This window comes from Pinus tabuliformis, chromosome J, assembly GCF_031772625.1.
Source record: "Pinus tabuliformis cultivar Carrire ecotype Pingquan chromosome J, CPIR1, whole genome shotgun sequence".
NCBI classification, from domain to species: Eukaryota; Viridiplantae; Streptophyta; class Pinopsida; order Pinales; family Pinaceae; genus Pinus; species Pinus tabuliformis.
The window spans coordinates 5,559,732-5,583,348 of NC_142295.1; the positions used below are offsets into that span (position 1 = coordinate 5,559,732).

The window sequence follows — 23,617 nt, forward strand, 5'->3', positions numbered from 1 at the left end:
TTCCAGCTAAGAATTTCTTGATGGATGTGGTTGTGGCGGATATTCCTCCGCGTCTTGGTATGTTGCTTTCAAGATCTTGGGGAGCTAAGTTGAAAGGTACACTTCAGCTAGATTTTTCTTATGCTACAATGGATGTGGTTGTGGCGGATATTCCTCCGTGTTTTGGTATGTTGCTTTCAAGATCTTGGGGAGCTAAGTTGAAAGGTACACTTCAGCTAGATTTTTCTTGTGCTACAATTCCAGTCTTCGGTCAAATGAAAAAATTATATCGGGAGCAAAAGATGAAATACATGATAACTAGCAAAGAAAAGCCAATAAATCATCCTGTAAATTATGTACATACAGATTTGGAGTCGTTTGTTTTGTTTGCTGATAATTTTAATGAGATAGATAGTCAGTTAGTTCAGGCAGAAGATATACCAGAGATTACTGAAAACTTTAGAGAAGTTCTGCAAAAGGAAAGAGAAGAAAAGCCAGCTGCCACGAAGCAAACAGCTGAAGCTAAGGGGCAGCAAACAGAAAAAACAGAGGCAACACAGTTTCAGCGGTTGGAGGAAGATGAAGATGGTCTTTGGACCATGGATTTCGATGGCGCTGTGGGCAGCGATGGTGCTGGTATTGGTGTGTGGATTCGAAGTCCCTTTTCTACCTGAGACAAAGTCCCAAGCAAGGTGAGAGTGTGTTCTTATAAACTAGCATTTGATTGTTCAAACAATGATGCAGAATATGAGGCTCTGATTGCTGGCCTTAAAATTCTTCGCAAGCTGAAAGCAAAGAAGATTGCAGTCTATGGCGACTCCGAGTTGGTGATAAAGCAAGTTAAAGGCGAGTTTCAGGCCAGGCATCCTCGCATGAGGTCATATCGAAATGTTGTCCTAGATATTTTGAAATTATTTTCTGAACATACTTTGACATGTGTGCCCCGCATACAAAATGGTGTTGCTGATGCATTGGTCAAGGCAGCAAGTAACTTAAAAATTCCAATGAATTCCAGTAACAAATTTGAGATTTATGTGAAACACCGCCCCACAGTTCCGGATAATCAACGATGTTGGCAAGTTTTCCAGGATGATGAAGAAATCAAATATTTTCTGCAGATTGAAGGTGAGTTTAAGGACATCTCCATAGATACTGAACCGGATGAGGTAAATCAAATGGATGTGCTGCAACTTAAGGACAATTTTATTCCTAAAGGATTGATTCCTTTGGAAGAGTTGTTTGATCAAGATGATGTGGCCCGCAAGCCAACATTGAGACCAACTGAAGAAGGTGTTGAGGAAGTAAACATTGGACCAACTGAGAATCCTAAGATGGTAAAGTTATCTAAGTCATTGTCACCAAAGGTAAAGAAGGAGTATGTCAGATTGTTGTCTTCGTTTTCTAATGTCTTTACATGGGATTATTCATATCTGAAAACATATGATACTAGTATCATTCAGCATACTATTCCTATAAAGCCAAATCAAAAACCTTTCCGCCAAAAGTTGAGGAGAATCAATCCTAAATTGCTGCCATTGATAGAAAAAGAAGTGAATAGGTTGTACAAGTCTGGAATCATAGTACCTATCAGATTTTCCGATTGGATATCCAATTTGGTACCCGTAAGAAAGAAGACCGGTGAGATCTGTTTATGCATTGACTTTAGAAATTTGAATAAGGTGTCTTTAAAGGACAATTATCCGCTGCCCAAAATGGATCATATATTGCAGCGAGTAGTTGGAGCATCAAGGATGTCGCTACTCGATGGCTATTCCGGGTACAATCAGATTTTGGTGCATGAGGATGATCGTGACAAAACCGCATTCACTACTCTATGGGGAACATTTCATTATGCAAAAATGCCATTTGGTTTGAAAAATGCAGGTGCCACTTTTCAGCGTGCGATGGACATGGCCTTTGCCAATGAGAAAGATGTCTTTTTAGTTGTTTACCTTGATGATTTGACTGTATTTTCAAAATCTGATGAAGAACATTTATATCACTTGAAAGTTGTTTTTCAAAAGTGCAGAAAATATGGTATTTCGCTGAATCCAAAGAAAAGTCTTTTCGCCATGAGTGAAGACAAGCTCTTGGGTCACATCATTTCCAAAGATGGCATCCGTATAGATCCTGCACGTGTTGAAGCTATTCAGCAACTTGAGCAGCCCCGGAACAAAAAAGAAATACAGTCCTTTAATGGTAAGCTGAATTTTCTGCGTCGTTTCATTCCGAATCTTGCTGAGCACCTTAGAGAAATCATAAACATGCTGAAAAAGGACAGCCAACTCAAGTGGACCGAAGAGGCGGTAAAATCTTTCAATTTGGTAAAGTTGGTTTTATCTTCAGCCCCTACTTTAATCAATCCGGATTACACACAAGATTTTATTCTGTTTTCCTTTGCTTCTGAGCACACATTGGCAGCTGTACTAATGCAAAAGAGAGATGGAGTTGAAAAGCCTATTGCTTTTTTCAGCCGTATTATCAGAGATGGAGCATTAAAGTATAACATCATTGAAAAACAAGCACTTGCGCTTGTGAAGGCCTTGAAAGATTTCCGTGTATATATATTGCATTCCCACATTATAGCATATGTTCCTAACGCGGCAGTAAAGGATGTGTTGGTACAGGCAGAACCAGAAGGAAGGCGGGGAAAGTGGATTGCTGCATTATTAGAGTATGATGTGGAAATTAAACCTACTAAGTTGATCAAAGGGCAAGGTCTTGCCAAGTTGATGGCTGAAACAAATCTACATGTCCTAGACATCAATTTGATAGCTGCCATGTCCAATGAAGATGAGGAGAATTCAGCACAACAGGTATCTGACATCTTTATTTCTTCTCCTTGGTACGCTGATATTGTATATGTACTTCAAAATTTGTCTTCACCTCCCGGGATGCCTCGAAATAAAAGTAGGACATTGAAGTTGAAAGCAGCCAAGTTTTGCATCCTTAAATCTGCACTATATTGGAAAGACCCTGGTGGAATATTGCTGAATTGTTTGGTTGAGGAGGAAGCCAAAACAGTGGTGGAAGATTTTCATAAAGGTGACTGTGGGGGTCATTTGTTTTGGAAGACTACAGCAAATAAGATCCTAAGGGCAGGTTTTTATTGGCCTTCATTGTTTTCAGATGTATATAAAGCTGTTAAGAGTTGTCATGAGTGCCAAATTTTTCAAGGGAAACAGAAATTGCAGCCATTGCCTCTCAAACCAATTGAAGTCAGCGCACCATTTCAGCAGTGGGGCTTGGATTTTATCGGTGAGATTCATCCGACATCGTCAGGACAGCATAGATGGATATTGACAGCTACAGATTACTTCACAAAATGGATTGAAGCCATTCCCACCAGGCAAGCCACGGATGCGGTAATTATTTCTTTCCTTGAAAATAATATACTGTCACGTTTTGGCTGTCCAAGTAAGTTAATTACAGATAATGCAGCAGCATTTAAATCAAAGAGAATGGTTGACTTTTGCTACAAGTATAATATCAGCTTGGGGCATTCTACCGCCTACCATCCGCAAGGAAATGGGTTGGCAGAATCTTCAAATAAGTCCTCGATAAATATCATTAAAAAGTTGCTGGAAATCAATAAGAGAATTGAAAAAGAGAATTAACATGTTCAAATGCTATGTAAATGATAAATCAAAACCCTCCCTTGTTATGGAAAATTTAAAGTTTCAATGGTGCTAGGGTTTTAAATTTCTCTTGTTGTCCAAGGTTACCCATTTGTAAATCCCTTTTTCCCTCATTTTCATCACCTTTCTCCCTCAAATTTTCCCTTGAAATTTCATCATTCTCCTCTTTAAAATTCCTAAAAGCATACTTAATTCCTAAACCCTACTTCACTTTAAATCCCACAATTTTGTAATTTCCCATGCTTGTATTCCCTAAATTCCTTCTTTGTGTTTATTCACCCTAATTCCCACATGTTCCCCTATCCCTAACAGTTCCCTTGTATTTATGTCCCCTTGGTGACAGCATTTGAAAAAGTCAAAAAGCAGTTAATTGGGTGCCAAGTCAGCAATATATTTCAGTCATCTTGCCTTCATAACCATGTCAGAAACCGAATCAGATTATGAGCAGAGCTATGACAGTGATTGAACACCAGAGGTAGAAGTGCCAAGGAGGCATCATAAGGGTGGTAAGGGTGGTCGGCATGTCAGAGAGCCCACTTCATTGGCTCATTTGCAAGCTTGTCCACTTGCAATGTCATGTTTTCGATATCAATCATGCTTTGGATATTGTGAGAGGATCTCACAAATTCAACACCATAGAGAGTTGGTCCGCTTGTTTGTCCTACATTTGCACAATGGCCATGTGAACCTTGCAGGAGTGAATTTCACCTTATCACCTGAAATGGTTGCTCAAGCCACCGGGATACCAAATGTTGCGGAAGAGTGGACCAAGCGCAAGCTGCTAGACAAATTTCATTATCAACCATACATCAAACCCGGATGCATGAGGCACCTTACTGCTGTTTTTCCTTTCAGATTCCTAAGGGATGAGTATGCACCCTTAATGAGGCTCATTACGCGTTATTTCACTTGTGAGGGCAGATTTTCACGTTTATATTCGTACCATATCCGTTTGTTGATGCATTTCACCCGGGTACGGATGATGAACATTCCATTTTTCATGTGCCGAAATATAGAGAAGATGGTGCCCATAGTGCAAAGGAAGAATCACGCACAGCAGCTCAAAAGTATATATCATTATGCATTGATCGAGATCATAGTGATGCATCAGTTGGCACAGCAGGGTATTGCTTGGGAGGATTTCATTTCTCGCGACTTCTTCATGGTGCCACAGCCACCTCCCGAGGTTGTCCATGATGAGGGAGGGCCTTCACAGCAGTTTGATATTCCTGAGCCAGAGCATGTCAGCACTCCTCCTTATGTTACATATCGAAGAGGCCACAGGGCCTTATTTGCATCTGCACGGCGAGTATTATCTCCACATCAGGTGGAAGGGGTCTCGCCTTCTTCATCAGCACAGCGAGTGTTATCTCCACATCAAGTGGAAGGGGCCTCGCTTTCGACAGCAGCACAGGTACAAGAGAGAGGCAAGCAGCCCAAGATTGATGAGGGGCCATCAGGTGATCCAGGCATAGATGTTGTTGACCTTGATATCAGTTCTCCTAGCCTAGAGCCAAAGGAGATCATCCAGCAACTAAGGGCTGAAAATGACTTGTTGCAGCAAAAGTTGGAAATGGCAAATTGGACAATCACATACTTAGAGCAGTGCAACAAGCAATTAGAGGATGAACACACTCTTGATGAGTTGCGGAGGATCCGAGAAGACCGGAACTTGGCTCGCAAGAGACCCGGTGATTTGACACCTAAGGAGCAAAGCTCTATGCTCATTCAGGTGAACACACATTTAGAGAGGTTGATAGCAAAGGCAAACAGGGACAAAGACATGCTCCGCCACATGAAGAACCATTATTGGGCCCGCATGCATGTGTGCAAAGCAAAAATGAAGGTACTCAAAGCACGCTTGGCCAAGGCACTAAAACGGAGGAAAAGGCCCGATCCGCTTCAAATTTTGGCTGAAGCCACCTTGAGGGAGCATGGTGCTCAATGACACACCTCCAGCTCAAATTTCAGGAAATTTTGAGCAATTTTGGTTAATTTTGACTTTTTATGCCAAAAACAGGTTTTTGCCCTCAACGCATAGCGCGTCGCGCGCTACCCTTAAGTTGGGGAGGTCCATTTCAGGAAAACTCAGCATTTTTGGATTTGTCATGGCAAAATACACTTGCTCAGCCACTGCCAAGAAATTTCATGGAGATTTGAGCCCCCAAAAGGTCAAAAAACAAGCAAAAAATGACCTTCTGCCACTTTTTGGACACACAGGAAGCAGTCTTGGGAGATTGCAATTTTGGAGGGGCAAATGGCCACCAAATTGAGAAATTCCACTTGGGCTGGAAAGTAGACATCCAAACCTTTCCAACAAGCCCACTTGTGCCTCATTTGGATGTCGGGAAGTGCCTCAAAAGTGGCCTGAAAGGCGCGCTACGCGTTGAGAAATGGCGCGCTATGCGTTGGGAAAATTTGCCAGTTTTGCATCTTCAGCACAGGAAAACGCAGCAGTGACTAGTTTTGACTTTTTGGTTGGATTTTTCATCCTCCTTGATGTATTTGATGTAATTTCATGATTGACATGACACTTTTTACCTATTCTAGAAGATTCATTCATAAAATGGCAAAAAATCAATGAATGAATTAGTTTCCTAGCTTATAGAGGCAAGTTGTTTTGATTGCCTAGATTGTAGTGTTCAGTTTAGAATTGGTTGAAACAGCTCCTAGGATGATGAGCTCGACCCCTAGAGGCAAGGAAGTGTGTTAGCTTGCCTATATTATGTACTTTCTTAGTCATTTTCATGGTTGGACTTTTGAGGGATAAGCTTAGACTGTTTTACACTTTGTATCTCTGCAATTTTGGCAAAGGAAAGACCAGGGTTTTGCAGCACTATTTGGGATTCCTGTGGTGTTTTGTGTTGATGGTGTGCTTCTCTCATGTACTTGTAAGTTTGTTATGTGTATCATTTTCCTACTCCTCTTTTCTGCACATTAAGTAAATGAAGTGTTAAGGTAGAATTCATAATTTATATGTTCTGCCTTTAAGTTTGCTTAATATCTATGTTTTCATCTGTCTAAAGAGAACTCTCGAAGGTTTCTTGCTCTCTTTAGCTCCTCACCGGTCATTTCTATCCATTCACTAATTCAAAGGCATCAAGACAATCTCCTACCTTGCCCCAAAAAGACCTCTGCAAAAACTGTGTCTCATCCCCGCACCCAAAATTGCCGTGCTCAGTTTTCCAACAAAACCCTAAAAATTGAAAATCAAACTTTCTCTATCAGTTTACTAGCCTAAAATCAGTGTTCTTTATTGGTCATCTCAACCCTTTGAAGATCTTTTGCCGAGATAGACCCGGAGAGAGCCCTCTCCTGTCCCCGTAGGGCTAGCTACGAGGCTAAGTGGTTTGATGTTGCCTTGGATTTTGTCTTTTTCAGCCTGAGGCCAAATTCAAGCGCTAACAGAGACCAAGGACCCTATCCACTACCACATCCTTCTTCAAGAAATCAAACAACTCAAATCCCTCATCACCCTCCTAAATCCACTGCAATCTAGCATCCACCAATTCCCCTCTAGCAACATACTCCTTCTTACCACCACCTCAAGCCAAGTTATAACCTCCTTAAGAGTAAGGTTATGTGGATCTTCCTCCAAAAGAATATGCACCTACTCTAACTATCGTTTGGCCTCCCAAAGATTCTCGTATGCTTACATGCAACCTCGCGTCCTCATAAACTTCACAGTGGAACAAATAGTCACCTCCCAACATAATATAAAACTTCTATCCCACCTATACACTATGCACAAGAGCACGAAAGTCAAGAAACTCAATATGAGAAACATTTATCTTGAACAAGGACGAAGGCTTGGAGTCCACTAGATGCCCTTTTGAGATGGAGATCATAATAAACAAGTGATTCAACCTAGTAATGCCACCCATCACATCAATTAGACATATTATCTTGAAAAAGGAGATGTTGTGCCTCAGATCCTATATCCTAGACAACTTAGGATGTATTATGGAAAAACCCTATCTAAAGTTGGACCAAGTAAACCATCCACTGTAGTTTAACCCTTTCTTTTGACAAATGGAATCAAAGAGATAAAGGCTTTGTTCTTAAGCTATGCAAAACCAACCCCCCTCCCCTACCACCATCCAACTCAATTGTAACATGCCCAAAGCCCTTAATGCCCAAAAAGGATGCAAGGTATCCAAAACTGACCTCCTAGGTTACCTTAAGGAAGTGGAGTTATCAAATTTCGACTTCCTTCAACCACCTCAAATCTCATTTCTGAGATTACCATTGCCTTTTGCTCACCAAGGACTCTCCAATGATATAAATTTCATCTCAGTCTAAGATCCATGCACAAAGTTATGCCCATTTGAAAATCTATCCAGTCCATGTGTCACGTCAACATCAATACACTACCACATGGCAACCTTTGTCCACGTGTAATCACAACATTGGTCCATGTCTACAACCAAACCATGTCATTCTGCCAATTCACGCAAACTACCATGCTGAAATCTATTCGTATCAGGACAAAAGCCCAATAGTGATTACCCCAACTTCTCAATACCCAATCTCTCGATACCCAACCCTCGACCTCCCAATAAATTGCAAGTAATTAACAGGAATACCTCCATTAGATAACAAACATTTCAAGATCTACCTACATTGAGAGTTTTTTCTAGAGGATGGTTGATGAATTGACATCCTAACCTATTGAAGGTCGTTAGATTATCATCCACGTCATTTCATTGAAAGCTACCATTTGGCCTTCAACTTAATGTTGCTACACACTCTAATCCACATTGTCATGATATGTCATCTTACCACATCAACATGCAACGTCATCCTGGAGATTCTTTGTGGTACATCATCATGACACATCAAGTAATAGGTGGCAATCTCTGACAACATCAACATGCCACAACAACACCTACCATGTCAGTTTGCCAAATCCATCAAGTTCGAATAATTTGAGGAGAAAGACCCAATAGCAAAGGTCCCAACCTCCCGATACCCAATCACCGAACACCCAACATTCCCACACTCGATATTCAGTGCCACTACAATTGACGATAAAATATCCATCAGTCGACAAGCTTCTAAAGACTTAGAAATCTTCACTAACCTGTGAAGGCATCTCAAAACCTCCGCCCTCAAACAAGCATCCTCACAAAAGAAAAACAAATAAATGGCCCATGGCCAAATCACTACTCCTCCCAACTAAATGAACTTCTCACTCCCTTAGGAATGCAAACCTTACACTTCAAACTTCCAACACTTACACACAAAGACCAGCATCTTGGCTTATCTCCAGAGGGAAACAAGGTCCTCTTAGCTCTAATCAATAATCATTCATATAAACATAAACACAAGCACATAATTATATAGGCTTCTATCAACACTAAATTGGATTTGAGAATTAGCTTGTACAGTTGTCTCAAGCAAGGGCTTTTATTACATGGCTTTCAAGGTCTCCAATTAGGAAAAAAAATGTCAAGTATACTCATTCCAAACTAGTATACAACACATCTATTCAATTTTCCAAACGACCTAATAAAGGCTAGTCATTTTATCAGGTACATAAAGAGTTTCCTAGCTCAAGTCACTTAACATTCACTTTAATGAACCACGCACCCAAACTCATCCTTGGTATCTCTGTTTCAAAGAATACCTCTCTTTCTATCTCTCTCTCATATGTATATATATATATATATATATATATCATTTATTTTTCAGTTTGACTCATGAGGTATTTGAACTTTGAATCTCATGGTTTACACAATATTTTATAAAACAACGATCTCCAATTAAGCTGCCCCTTGCGAGCTCTACCCAACCACCTGAGATAACCCCAATTGACATATATATATATGTGTGTGTGTGTGTGTGTGTGTATAGCATTATGTCAATGAAGAAGTGATAATACATTTCACTCATCACTTATATATATTCAAGAACCATTAAAATAAACCTCCAGCTTATTGTTACCAACATACACAATTCAACATGACAACTTTCATGACACTCTAAACAATACAACCATTACAGCCAATCTACCAATTCATTTCATCAGCAAGCGACAAATATTTATCATACATAACCTATGTGGAGGATTATCTCTACATATAGCATTCTATAATAAAGAATCTATAGTTGGGGGCTCGCTGGTCAGGGATCCAGCTAGAGAATGGGTTGAAGACCTCATATTAGGTTGGGAATTGGAGGATATCAAGCCCACATCTGGGAAATTCACCTGGTCCAACAAAAGGATAGGCCTCGGCCACATTGCTGCTCGCTTGGACAGATTTCTAGTCCAATCCTCCTTCTTGACATGTGGTCTAATGGCCACCTCTAAAATCCTGCCGAACTACACCTCTGACCATAAACCATGAGCTTGTAGCAGACTAGCTATGACCAAATGGCAATGCCCTTCTGTCCAAATTCTGCTTGAGCTCTCCTTGGATGGAAATCTTGGCCCCATTCCCTTTAGATTCAGTTCTCTATGGATTCATCAAGAAGGTTTCCAAGAGGTGGTATCCGAGGCCTGGAACCGACAAGTTCAAGGATCCCCCTTCTTTGTGTGGGAAGAAAAATTGAGGGGACTTAAAAGAGAGCTCAAGGAGTGGGCTAAAAGGTTGAAAACGCCCACCACCAAAAGAAAGGAGATGCATGACAATTTAGCAGTCCATCAATTAACAATGGAGAATTCCGATGTAACTCAAATCCTTCTTCAAAAAGAAGTAGAGCTGCAAAAAGATCTTCATAGAGCAAGTAGGGATGAAGAAGAGTTTTGGAGACAGAAGTCCAGAAATCTTTGGTTACAGGTCGGAGACAAAAATACAAGCTACTTCCATAAACAAGCTGAAGCACGCAAGCACTTCAAAACAATAAATGAAATTCACTTTCAAAACACTGTGGTTAAAGATTTTGAAGGCATAAAGCGAGCAACCCACTCCTTCTTCAAAGATCTTTACTCAGCCCCAGAAGACCCTCCTATCAATTCTCAAGCCCACCCGTTTGATCTAATTCCTCATTGTGTTCAAGATTCTAACAATTTTATGCTGACTGCTCCGATCAGTATGAATGAGATTAAAAAAACTTTGGATTGCATGGAACCGGATAAAGCTCCAGGCCCCAATGGGTTCACAGCAAGGTTCTACCTGACTTGCTGACCCACAATTAAAAAAGATCTTCTGAGAATGGTCCGGAAATCACAGACATGTACCAAGATTGGAGGCAGTACCAACTCGGCCTTCCTTGCCTTGATTCCGAAAGATAAAGGCGCCACCGACTTCAGCAGATTCCGCCCCATCTCTCTGTGTAATACAAGTTATAAGCTGGTTACAAAAATAATAGCCAACCGTCTTAAGAAAATTCTGCCGGTCATCATCCCTGAAAACCAAGGAGGATTCATCAAAGGGAGAAAGATTCTTGACAATATTGTGCTGGTGCAAGAAGCAATTCACTCAAGCTGTCATCGAAAAGAGAAAGGCATGGTGATTAAGCTAGATTTGGCAAATGCCTTTGATAGGGTGAGACATGATTTCCTGTTTTCTGTAATGGAGAAATTTGGCTTCTCAAAAGCTCTCATAACATGGGTGAAAGCCTGCATAGCTTCCCCTTGGATAGCGCATTTGGTTAATGGTCGATCAACAGAATTCGTCCAGGCCTCGAGGGGGCTAAGACAAGGTTGCCCTTTGTCCCCGCTTCTTTACGCCATTCAAGCTTCGATGCTCAGCTTCCAGCTAGACTACTGTCAACAGATCCAAACTCTGCCAGGCCTGAGGATGGCTCACAATGTTAAAGACATAAATCATGCCCAGTTTGTTGATGATACATTATTGCTTGGAGGAGCTAGCATAAATTCTGCTAGGACCTTCAAGAAGGAGCTGGACGTTTATAGGGAGGTTTCGGGCAGCACGATCAACTATCTAAAAAGCACGATCTATGGCTGGAATTGCTCGATCAAGGAATTGACAGACATAGCAAGGCTATTAGAAATGGCAGGAACCCTGACCTGGGAGTCTTTTAAGTATCTTGGGATCTGTTGTGGCCAGCAACAACCCCCCTTCTTATTGAGTGTTATTCCTAATACTAAATAAGTGGGGACCCTTAGTTAAAAAATCTAAAAAATCAAAGTAGTGTTTAAATTTCCTTTTCAAATAAAATTACCATCATAAGCTTAGGAAACCCTCTTGGAAAATCCAAAAAAGCTAAGTTTTATGATGAGGTAAAATAAAATCTTTCCTTAGGAAATATCGCATCGCATAAGATAGCGGGATGCCACCTCACAAGCACAATTCCAACATTTGCGAGATCGCGATATGTGATAATAAACAAATCGCATCGCATTCAGCACAACTCACATTGAAACACTTCAATTTGCCGATATGCGATGACGTCGATCGCCAGATTGCATTTCGCAGAAGATAGGTTAACAAAGATTGGCATACATAACATTTCTGCGATTTGCAATATTGCGATTTCGCGATACAGCGATGCAGAGATAATACGATAATGCGATGTCACGAGCGATCAATTTTGCGATCTTCGATGTTGCGAAGCAAATCGCAAAATCGCTTCATCGCAGATCTCTCAGACGCGTTATTCAAAAAAATTATTTTCCCTAAGCTGACACCCGGTTATGCGCTTTAATGCTAATAAATGAGGTAGTTGCCAGTTATAATGGAATATGGGCGCGTTCTTATCGAAAGAATCATTTCACGTAAGGTGGTATACTTGGTATGTCTGCGGCATTTAAGACTTTCCCATCACCCTTCCTTGTCATTCATTTTCACTTCACTTGTGAATTGCAGGAACTGAGAACAAAGGCCGATACAAAGCAATACGCAGGTTAAAATGGGAAAGAAAAGCAAAGCCCCGAGCTCAGAAGAAAAAGAAATGGCGCCCTTATATATAGACACGGCCTGTAACAGAGACGCGGGAATAGCTACATGGGAAGGCATGTTTAATCTACTCGAAGAAGAGAATCCCAGAGTAACCGCGAGCTCAAATGGTTCTTCAGAAGCATCCCTTTCAAAGCTAGCCTGCTCATTCTTACACCGGATAGCAGCAAGACCCAAAATTCTCCCATATACAGACATGGTTAAGTGGGCACTGAACAAAGTTGATATCAGAAACAAACAGTTTAAGACTCAAAGTCAAGAGTTCACAAAAGTATTATTTTAACAAATTTTGAACTTTATATCTGTTGGAAGGAAAAAGCGCAAAAGGCGAAAAACGCATCAAGGAAACCCAGATCAAGAAACGGAGGCAGTTTCCGCTGAGAAAAATTTTCCGAAAAGGCAAGCTGCTAATTGCCCAGTCACCTGCAAGCTCCGGAAACTGCAAAACAGAAATGATAGAGACAGTTTGGAAACAGAGAGCCCAAGAAAAGACAAAAGCAATCCAAGGGTTAACCAAGTTGAACTGGGATTATTACTAGGCATACTTGGTAAAACCACATAGCCAGTGGATGACTGTTAAGTGTATCATCAATTCGGTCGAAAAAATGGCGCCAGCTCTTGTCGATTCTATTTTCTCAGCTCAGCTAAAAGCGGAAGTCAGCCAGCCGACTCTTCTCAAACAGATGTTGCATGCGTGCGATTTCAAGGACCAAATACAGAAGTAGTTTAATGTTAGATTTAATTTTAGCTTTAATTTTGTTTTATTTTCCTGAAAAGAGGACGGTCATTTAAACCGCATCCTACATTTTTGTAATAATTTATTTTTAGATTTAGTTAGTAGTATTTAAACCCTTCTCATGCATTTAGAAAAGGGTCCTGAAATTTATCAAAAACTTATCCCCAGAACATGCACTTTTGTACCCTCTGAGGAGGTTTTGATGAATGAATGGAACATGATTTATTTATGTTTGCATTTGATATCTGCTACTGATGTTGCACTTTTGTACTCTTAGTGGATATTTGATCAAGAAAAGATAAATCGTTATCACTTGAAGCTCATGAGTAGGACTAGTTATAAATGGTATTTCTATCTATTAACTATTTCTGCCTTGTGTTAGAGTGATTTCCAGTTTAGTTATTTATGTATTAATGTATGAATGCCTGAGTTATCATTTGGCACTTTTGTACGGTGATAGTTATTTATTTATGCTTAGTGTATGAATAGCTCGTTATGCGATATGTTTTTCACAACTGTTTCGTCTAACTTTTTATACGAAGTGGTTCATCTGTACTGAATTCTTTTCTCATAACAGTTGAATGATCTTTATTACCAATTGTTGTTTGAAATCATTTTAGATCGCATAGAAGAAAGATCACACCCCGGGTTAGTGTAGATTTACATATTTTTGTCATTAGAATAATAATTTCCTTATTATTAGATTAGAATTAGGTTAGAAGTATTCCATTTAGAAACTATTAGAAACAGAAATATCAATCTTTCTCACACACACACACTGAAATTGGGAAACTGGTCCCATATCCCCAGTCGGACCCGCTATACCAAACGGAAAAGGAGCTGCCAACCAAGGTTTGGACCGGGCAGGTATCCCCCTTGTTGTAGACCCGATTTTCGGGGCTTCAACAGGATCCCAATCTTCAAATCAAATCCTAAGGTAGCTCACTGGATGCCCTTGCTAGACAAGCTAAAACTCATAATACAAGCTTGGGGAGCCTCATGGTTGAATAATGCTGGAAAGGTAATCCTAATGAAATCTGTTCTCATAAGTCTACCGTTATATCAGAATTCCATTCTTCTAGCCCCTAAAACCTTTATTAGTAAAGTGGATGGTCTCCTGAGAAGATTTCTATGGGAGGGAGGGAAAAATAATGAAAGAAGGCTCCACTTAGTAAATTGGGACACTCTTAAGAAGCCTTTCTTGGAAGGAGGTCTCCAAATGCGGGATCTGGCAGCCCAAAATCTTGCTCTGGGCTCCAAGCTCCTTTGGAACATTGTTTCTGGGAATCCTAGTTGGAGCAAGAGAGTTCTGTGGAAAAAACATTTTCATGGACAACGCTTGAGGTGTTTGGACCAGCCTCCAAGAATAACCAAAGGATCTCTGGTTTTCAAACTCTGTTTCACAGCTATGAAACATTTCAGTCACAAGTTATACTGGATCCCAGGTAATGGGAAAAAAATAAGAATTTGGGAAGATTCGATCCTTGGAGAGCATCCCTTGAATCAGATGGCAAAACTTGTAAATATCAGAGTTCGGTTTCAAGCCAGCAATCTGGAAACCCTCTGGGACATCTCCAATTGGACAGATGAAGCAGGAAGTCTTTGGGATGGTTGGAATCTAGGGGAGGTCCCTCATTGGCTGGATGGTGAAGCCTCTTTATTGTTGGATTTGCTCCAAGGAAAATCTCCCTTAAAGGCCTCTTCTAAGGACAAAAGAGGGTGGGGCTCTCTTTCAGGCTCATACTCAGCAGCAGAAGGTTACAAAAGTATGATGGTTGTCCCAAACGTTCCCCCAGAGCCAACTCAATGGAAATTTATTTGGTCTTTTCCTGATCTCCCCAAAATTGACTTCTTTTGCTCGACATTGGCGCATAAAAGTATCCTCACTAGAGATAACCTGAGATGGCGTGGAATGGAAGGTCCCTCCAGGTGTCCTCTTTGTGTTTCAGATGAAGAAACGGCTAATCACCTGTTGTTATTGTGCCCCTTTGCTCAAGAAGTCTGGAGGGGTGTCCTGATGTTAGGACCTGACAAAATAGAGCTTCCTGGAAATATTCCGGACCTGCTAAGAAACTGGGCCAGGTTATCAACGTTCTGTCTCTCCAAAAAAAGCCTTCTCAAGACTTGCTGGATGTGGATTCCCAAATTCACATGCTAGAAACTGTGGCTGGAGAGGAACACCAGAATTTTTAGGGAGGAGAGTTGTAATCCGGTCAAAATTATCACTAAGATCAAAGCTCTGTTGGGTGAGGCCTTAGAAGCCAAACCCGCCATAAGAAATGGTATGATCCTGGACAGCGAGGAAGATCAATGGCTAAAAGAACTAGTTCCAAACCATCATAATAGACCCATTCCCCCTACAAAGACCCCTTCTCATTGGGAAATTCGTCTAGAAGAACAGGATTTCATCAAATGGAGATCAGCTTTGGAAGATCACTGCCTTTTCTTCGATGGGGCCTCTAAAGGTAACCCAGGAGCGGCGGGTGGCGGTGGAGTTATCTTGCATCCTGGTGGCTCAACTGAGTTGTGCTTTGCATGGGGTCTAGGGCATGAAACAAACAACAAAGCAGAGGCTCTTGCTCTGTGGCAGGGTCTAAATATGGTTATCAAGAGGAATCTCCTCTCCATCTCAGTCTTTGGAGACTCTAGTCTAATTATCTAGGCTATGAACTCTCAAAAGAACCCTTCTCAGGTACATTTAGCCTCCACACTCAAAAAAATCAAACTTCTTTTGCCCAAGTTTCACAAAATCTCCTTCTATCATATTCTAAGGAAGTTAAACTCTCAGGCGGACTTGGCAGCCAATCTAGGCTCTATCGGGAGCAAGAGATCTCTGTTAGTAAATGATATTGAATTGGACTGCAACATTCCTTAATTCTAGAGAAGACTGGGCCTTTGTTCCTATGAGCAATCCACTAGTTCAGATTTCTCTCCATCCCCCAAAGCTTCGGGACCGAACCAAATTTAGCTGGCAGCTGTTAGGAGACTCGAACCCATCCAAAAGGAAAAACTCAGAATGCAACCGCGTCATTTTCGTTCTCTGCTCTACGTTGGAATTCACTATTGCGTCACTCTGCAATCCATTGGGTAGGTGCTGGGGGGTTCACGAGGGCTTCATCAAGGCTTGTTTAGATAGCAGTAAGGCCTCTGCTACGTTCTATGATGAAACGGCAAGCATTGCCGGCAATGTTGACACCTTACTGGGCAATCTTGAGCATAAAGTAACAATCCACCAGACAAATCAAAAGAAAACAAGCAATGAGCCTTTGGATGACCCGGCAATGAAAATCTGGTGCGTTGGGTCTCCTCTCTGCAAGCTAGGAAGTAGAGCTAAGTCGCGGCAAGCAAAAGCAGCGGAAATTCAAGACGCCACTCTGAAACCAGATCAAGCGCATATTCAAGCTACTATCTGCAATCACATAGTAATTCCTTCAGCGTACTTATCAAAAGCTAAATGTACTCTCCTCACCTCCTATCAAAACGAAAGCAAAATCTGTAACAAGGAAACTCAGAGTAGCCCTGTTAAGGCCCTCGGCAGCTATTTTGTTGAATCTTAAATAAAATCTATCTGTTATTGTCAAAAAAAAAAAAGAATCTATAGCTGTAACCAAAACCATTCACCACGATTCCCATTACACAATACACAAAAATACAACATAGCAATAATTTTGAAACACAGAAGAACAATTTCATTTTATTGTTAGAGATTTAGATACATGTATCTCATTTACAAAAGCTTATTGCAAATGAAAGAAGGGAGAGCCAATATCTACCCAACCGTACACTCAGCGACATTGCAGTCTTTCTTGCAGCTGGCCATCCCTGAGCTAGATCTAATGCCTTGAAGGGAAGCTTCTCTCAAGAATCTATGTGATTCAATTTAGGGTAGAAAATGTGAAGGCCACCCTCCTTCACATATAAGATTCAAGATTCTACTCTCTTCTCGCATCTCTCTCTCTCTTCCTCTCTCTTTGTTATATTTTGATTTTTCCCTTTGAGCTCTCGACTCACCCATACGCACTCTGCGACTTTCTCCTCTCCTCCTATCCTCTTTGCTCACCGTCTTTTTAAAATTCACTACCTAATTGCATGCACTCTCCCACGTGGTCAACTAGGAGTCTCCAAAAAGGGGGTATGTAGCCCATACCTCAAGAGCAATTCAATACCATTTCCCCGCTCTTCTCATAGTTGTTGGCAATTGGGTATTTCAACTACCAAATCAGAAATCTAAACAATTAATTCAAGGTAAGATAGGAAACTTCCCCTATACCCCGTCACAGCTTCACTCTCAAGCATCAAGATCCATGTTGGTTGTTGTCTTCTCCAATTTTAATATATTAAATAACATGCATATTTACATCAATTAAAATCTATCAAAATATTCATGTTGGCCATCCCATGATTATCAGTGTTAAGTACATATTACAAAATGTGGGGATTAAAAAGGGGTGTTATATCAACCATGTTGAAGTCTCTAAAAATAATCCATTCCGCAATCAAAAAAGAAGACTCCATCCATGTTTAGAGACAAGTGCGACCTGAACTAAGGCTTGGAGCATACACTAAGCAAAACCCTAGCAATCTATCCTAAAACAAAAGAGTAATCCACACCTCAAGTCACTCTCAAAAACTATAATTAAAAATGGTAGATAAGGTGAAATGGATAACACCACCCCCCATCCTAAATCGTGAACAGTAGCCCAAAAGGGGCCATTCCAAACACAACTCATGTGTGTTGAAGTTCAAATCCAATCCAATTGATTTAACCTCCTATAAAAAAATGCCTATGGTGTAACTTCTGAGGAACTCCCTAAACCTTCTTTGTACCTATGATCATCATCACTCTAACATTCTAAGGAAAAAAGAGAGCTTCATTCAAAAATATAAAAAAAATTGGCCAAAGTGTTAAACTTATTGTTCATCGCTACAAACCCCAAAGAAGATGTACCCCTCTCAAGCAAACTCACTCGATCCAAGAATATTATTTCTTAACAACGGTATCCATTCTCCATGCAAATAAAGCAAATTGTTGATTAGTAACAACAGCCATTCTTCTCAAAAGCAGAAGTTCACCCTTTGCATTAGAATCGACCTCCCTTTGAGCAAGTTCTAGCATGGTCGACAATGACCATACTACCTTGAGCGATATCTAGCATGGTTAACAATGACCATTGCACCTCATCATAGCCGTGAATTAAAACTTGGCAACCTAACCCCCTGTGGAACCCTCAAACTTGACCTTGATTAAACTCACATGGTCATTGTAATTTTCCACACAAAGTCATTGTCCCCTAAAACCCTAATGTTATTGACCCTTAATATATTTTTTACTCTCTTTTGCTATGAATTCCAATGAAGGTTTATTTAAAAATCCCAAATGGGCAAGCCTTATGAAAAAATGTAACTTCCATTAAATTGATTACTTTAAACTTCAATTCTATGCTAGGTGTAGTTCCACAAGTAGCACATTCCCAAATGTAGCATATCTCCCAAGGAGAGCTAGAAGGTACCCCAAAGAAGACGTGGTCTAAAGCTCTTACAAGTACTAAACCCTACAATTCATAGCATCAAAGTGAAAATCATGTTCTCTATTTTGCTATAAATTCCAATTAAGATTTTTGTAAACTTTGAAGACCCCAAATGGAATTAAATATGGAAATTGGCATCCTTTTTGAAGGAAAGAAAAATTTAATTGAATTGATTATTTTAATCCTCAATTATATGATACTTGCAAGTTTTCAAAATTAGCACTTTGCCAAATGTAGCATATCTCCTATGAAGAAATAGAAGGCACCCCAAACAAACATGGTCTACAGTGGCTACAAGCACTAAACCCTACAATGCATAGATAACAAAGAAAAATTAGAAGATTGTGAATGGATCATACATTTAAATAGAGGTTAAATAAACCTATTATAGACGTTTTAGAATTCCAACAAGAATGTAACTAAAACATAGCAGCTCCCATAAATGTCCCTAGAATATGATGATTCAAGGTAGTCTCTTTAAGAATCAAAAGACCTTATCAAATCTCGCTAGTGGAATGGGAATTCGAGGGTTTCATTTTGTAAGGCAGTCAAGGTTTGAAACTCGTGGTAGTCAAGAGGAGACACCGAAAAAAGTCCAACCACGTTAAGAGTTAGTAATTCAAGTGCAATCCCCAAGTGAATTTGACATTTTAGATGTCCCTAGGTCACAGTTTCTTAAACCACAGGCTAGTCCTGCAAGTCACAAAGAGGCTAGCAAACTTAAAAAGAAAAACAAAAACAAAAAACAAAAGAACCTGAATAGCAGACAAATTATTTTAAAGTTAAAAGCATAGTTTCATGGTAATATAGTAGTATGTACAGCGGTCCCAAATTACCAAATATTGGGTATAGCTTGACTTTCAATGTCCAAGATGTACTAAGAGCAGCAATTGATAAGAAGATGAACCCTATAAAACAGTGTAATAAAACATGCTATAGTTGCACCTATGTATTGCAACCATAGTTTTAAAACTAGGTCGATTTGACTCGAAATCAGCCTGGTTGACTGAGCCATACCCCTACCTGAACCGACTAGGTCAATTATCTAGTTCGGCAATCGGTTTGTTACCAAACCAATCAAACCCAACTTAAACTGGTTATTTTAAAGTTAAACGCATATTTTCGTGGTAATATAGTAGTATGTACAGCGTTCCCAAATTACCAATATTGGGTATAATTTGACTTTAAATGTCCAAGATGCACTAAGAGCAGCAATTGATAAGAAGATGAACCCTATAAAACAGCGTAATAAAACACGCTATAGTTGCACCTATGTATTGCAACCATAGTTTTAAAACTAGGTCAATTTGACTCGGAATCAGCCTGGTTGACCAAGCCATACCCCTACCCGAACTGACTAGGTCAATTATCCAGTTCAGCGATCGGTTTGTTACCGAACCAATCGAACCCAACTTAAACTGGCCAATCTCAGCAGCGGGAATTTTAATTTTTTTTGTTTAAACTATTTCCTAGCCCCTCTACCCCTCTCCCACACCTATAAAGGTGACCCAATGCCCTCATATCTCCTCACAGCTATCTCATTGCATTTTGTGTGAGCATTTGTGAGGAGTTTGTGAGCAGTTTGAGCTGGCTTTTGGAGCACAATTGAGGAGGTTCTTGGGTGATCTTTGGAGCAACATTGAGGAGGAGTTGATTTTTGGAGCAGCATTTGCCATTGAGAGTTGGTTTTTGGAGCAACATTGGTTATGTGTTTTGGTTTTGATCTCTATATATTACATGTATTGGATAGTGCACTGAGTACCATTTTTGATATAACAGATATATTCATGGGCATACTTTGATCAAGTGTTGTCTTCTCTCTATTATTCTAATGCTTTGAGTTTGGAAACATGAATGAAAATCTTTAAAAATATGATTTTTCATTAAAAATTAAATACTTTATGTACTTTTTACAAAGACCGAGTCACTGGAATCAACTAGTCCAAGTCGATACCGAGTCAGAGTCTGAGTCTGAGTTCACCCTCAACGGGTTCTGAGTCTGAGTCCAAGTTTTAAAACATTGTTTGCAACATACAGCATCTCTAAAGTACCAAACCCAACTTCAGGTAAGACCTTTCCGAGGATCTTTGCTTGGATTTTGATGTAACTCAAGATTAAGGTTTGGATCCAGGAAACTATTATGTTAAGACAAAGGCTATTATATACAGGCACTTCTAATGAGGACAATGAGTAACAACCTATAAAATCTTTAATTGGGCATAATCTACTTTAAGAAAAGGAAGAAATATAGGCACGTTGAACATAAATTATTTTAACAGTCATTTAACAAAACTAGGAAGGAGTAACACGTTAAATCAGATAATTTTTGTACATAACACGTTAAATCAGATCATTTTTGTACTGCAACTTCTGCTATAGAAATAAATCCAAATTTAATCAATTCTGCAAAATAACATCTTATAGCAACAGTGGCAAGCTGCCATAAATTCCATTAGCGGAAGTCTGATAAGATGCCAAGATTATTTGTCTTTTACCAGTTCTGAAATTTTATGCCAAGATTATTTGTCTTTTACCAGTTCTGAAATTTTATGTTAAAATTGAATGTTTTTGCTCATTTTGAACATTTTTTACTGGTGCTTTTAGAAATGAAACTGTCAAACTGTGAACACTGACATCAAGCAAATTGTCCAACCAATAAATTTTATGGTTTTGATAACAAACTCCCCCTCATTTTCTCTTATAGGGAAACTAAATTGCAAAGTTTGACCCCTAATCAGGGGACTTGTTAATATAAGGGAACCCTTTGGCATACCACAGTTTATGATTTTCCATTATATTCAATACTTCAATATTCAAATTATAATTATTTTGCAAACTATTGGGTAGAGACAATTTAGAAGGGCTTGGAAACCTAAGACATCACCTGAACTTCGAGCATCTAAATTCTAAGCTATTTTTAAATTGGATTGTCCGAATTATGTGTGTGAAAAATACAGAGTGCATACTGTGGGTGCAAGGTTTGGAAAAAGATTAATTCAAATAGATGGGTGATTTTCTGCTAATTATTTTTCCTATTTATGATTTAGTCAATTTTGTACAGTTCATAGCCAAAATATTGCATCTAAATTCTAAGCTATTTTTAAATTGGATTTTCCGAATTATGTGTGTGAAAAATACAGAATGCATACTGTGGGTGAAAGGTTTGGAAGAAGATTAATTCAAACAGATGGGTGATTTTCTGCTAATTATTTTTCCTGGTTATGATTTAGTCAATTTTGGACAGTTCATAGCCAAAATATTGAGAAAAAAAATTATAAATGTTAAGAATATGAAATAGAATTTTTGGTTTTATTGTTACAACATATGAATTTGGTATGCTGACAATCATGCCCAATGAAGTATTTCTCTATCCATTTAGCATTTTTCTGTCTGTAGCTCAAACTTATATTTCGCTTACTTCCAATCATACGAAGAAATTAAGAATGGTCATGGCCATTGCCTGAGTTTCATGATATGCGAATTAGATCTATCAAAACATAACCATGATGACTCTAACAACGTTAATGAGATATAAACCAGTCAATGTTGATCTGATCTCTTTGTTAAAAAAAATCTGCAGAATTGATAGTTTATAAAGTTGTATGAAAGTAAATTGAAGGGCACAATGTTGATGATATATACACAGTTGACAGTTTATGAAATTGTATGAACGTAATTGAAGGTCAGCCAAAAAAAATTACCGTCAGGCCGAATTTCAACACTTATCTTTACGCTAATATAACAATAAATGAAATTCTAACATAATTTTCAAAACCCTAGGTCAAATTTAACCTAATTCAGATAGTAAATAGATGAAATAATAAATTTAACCCAATTCAGAGAAAAACTATGTTATGGAACACCCGGTCTATACAAATTTAATAACATAAATCTGTCGTTTTAACCATTTTTTGGCCAATTTTTTTGGACCGGATTTAAGGTAACACTCACAAGAGAATATATCCAAAAGAAAAGAAAAATATGGAAAACGTTTAGACTACACTTTTGAGGCCTATTTGTGTTGAAAACACATCTTAAAATTAGAATTTTGACAGAAAAATAGACACGAACTAGACAATGAAGAGGCAGAGAAATAAGTGCAGAACAGAAAGAGGGGTGCGGAGCTCACCTTTAAATTGTTTTTACTGTTGTTCCCAATGGCATCTGATGCATCGTCTCGACAAATGGGAGTGAGATGAAAGTTTATAGTGAGGAGCGTGGAAACCGTCATAAAGAATTCCGTTACTGAGAATTTAGTTCCGAGCCCGCCAAGAATCCTACAAATTTTGTGCTTTGTGTATATTTATTGTCTGATTTTCAGGTATAATTATTACTCGGTTGTCATATACAAGTTTATAAAGAGGAGAGCGAAAAACGACTAGAGAATTCCGTTCCTGAAAATTTATTTCCGACCCCCGGCATGATTCCTGCAGATTTTCGACTTTGTCTATGCTTGTTATGGAATTTGTCCATGATTATTGTCTGGTTTTCAGTATCGATAAAATTTGAAGTGTGGGTCATATTTGAATTAGAATCACTATTATATAGTGTACATTAAAATAAACTGGCATGTTCAAATTCAAGTGGGTTAATAAATATGTTTGTGAAAAAAAAAAAAAAATAAGTAGGTTAATAGGAATATTGAATAAATATGTTTGTAAATTAAAAAAAAAACAAAACAAAATAAATAAATCGGTATATTTAAATTTAGGTGGATTAATATGAATATTAAATAAAAGCATTTGAATGAGGGATATGGAAGTAATTTAGTGAATTATGATGGAAAATTCTTTTCAAAAATATTGATATGGATTAGAGAAGCCTAAATTTAATAATTTGAGTGAAGTTTTATTTTTGTATTATTAATTAGAA

At 39.1% G+C, this 23,617-nt stretch overlaps 1 long non-coding RNA gene across 1 annotated transcript in view; it reads right to left on the bottom strand.

The window, feature by feature from the left end:
• The window catches only part of LOC149225134 (uncharacterized), a 169,524-nt gene extending 146,280 nt beyond the window's left edge, over nt 1–23,244 (bottom strand). The window contains exon 1 of the long non-coding RNA XR_016246940.1: nt 22,875–23,244. This is a non-coding gene — a long non-coding RNA (uncharacterized LOC149225134). The remainder of the gene's footprint in view (nt 1–22,874) is intronic.
• Between the last annotated feature and the right edge of the window lie 373 nt (nt 23,245–23,617).